Source organism: Phalaenopsis equestris, unplaced genomic scaffold (genome assembly GCF_001263595.1).
Source record: "Phalaenopsis equestris unplaced genomic scaffold, ASM126359v1 Scaffold215229, whole genome shotgun sequence".
Lineage (NCBI taxonomy): Eukaryota > Viridiplantae > Streptophyta > Magnoliopsida > Asparagales > Orchidaceae > Phalaenopsis > Phalaenopsis equestris.
The window spans coordinates 376,694-378,193 of record NW_018233946.1 but is presented as its reverse complement, the minus strand read 5'-3'; positions in this window follow the sequence as shown (position 1 = coordinate 378,193).

Sequence of the window (1,500 nt, the reverse complement as noted above, 5' to 3'; positions counted from 1 at the left end):
GGATGTCAAACTGACTCGTCGTTCGCGAACAGCTCGTGTTCGGTTTGTGTTCGGCTCGTTCGTTAAGAAACGAACACGAGCTTATTTCAAACAAACTAAATTTTAAACGAACCGAACACGAACACAAGCTTTGTTCGTTCGTGTTCTATTCGTTTACACCCCTAGGTGAGGGTATGGTGAGGTGAATCCTAAGGTCAAGTAGCCTTATAGGAACTTTCCTTGAGTTCTCTCATAATGATCTTACCTACTAAGTGCTAGAGGTTAGAACCAATATGTGGAACTTCAAGTTGAGTAAACAGAAGAGTTTTGAGTTTCTAATGGTGGGGGTACCTTTTCTAGTTTTCTAATGCTAGTCAGTGGGAAAATCCTATGGCTAGACCTAGGCTACTAAAGAAATTTCTAGACCTCAACCAAAAGTGAGGTCAACACTAATATGGAAAAACATTTTTCTCACTACAATGAGTTTTTGGTGGAATGAGATGAAATAAATGGTTTAAAATTGTATTGTAAAAAATAAGAGCAATTTTAATTCTCTACCCTGATTCAGTGTTATAGAAAATCATTGGTTGTGTTATAGAAAATCATTGGTCAGGTTTAATCCTTAAATCGTAGCTAGGCTAGGAGGATACTGACTCCCACTCCAGAGCTCCCACTTCCCTTCCCCTGAAGGTTAACTCTTACTTTACTTCTTAAACACTGAGATCGAATTGGAGATTTTAGACTATCACCCTACAATCTCCAAAATTAGATCGAGCCACGAGACTGACAAAAATACGATCGAATGACTCTAGCCCTAGCCAATTTGCAAGATGCAAGACAAAAAAACATTTGAGCCAAGCCAGCAAGGCCAAAACTTACCTGATACAAACCCTTTAGTAGTTTTGACCCAAGGGAAGATCTGATTCCATAATATCTCCGACCATACGAGGGACGCCCCAGAAGTTCCACGTCACAGGCTAAGGATCAACAGGTCAAGCCGTATCAGCTAGTCGACTCATATCGACCAAACTTAGCAGAACTAGCTAATTTTGCCCACCCAAAGCTAGCTAAGGTCAGCCAATCAAGTGAGAAAGCAGCCAGACGACGGACATACATGTGTAGAACACTAGAAATACCTTCGAACGAACCCCTTTAAAATATGAGCCAAAATGTAATATTAGTTTTGTACCCTATCATCTATAAATAGGAGAATAATTTTATGATTAAAACACGACATATTAGTGTTCTTGTTGTCGCTTTATCACAATCTCTGCTTACTTGCATTCTATTTCTTGGGTGTGATTAACAAAATTCAACATTATCTAAATCAACCTACTTTATTTTAGGTTTTAGGATATATCATACACACCACTCAATTTCCATGTAATTTACATATCTAACATCTAAATATTACTTTTTATATCTAAACCAATCAAATATTTAATAGCACATGAAAAAAATAGATGGAATATATATAAAAATTAAAGTAGGCGTGAGAAAGAGAAGTACTTGAAGAATGAG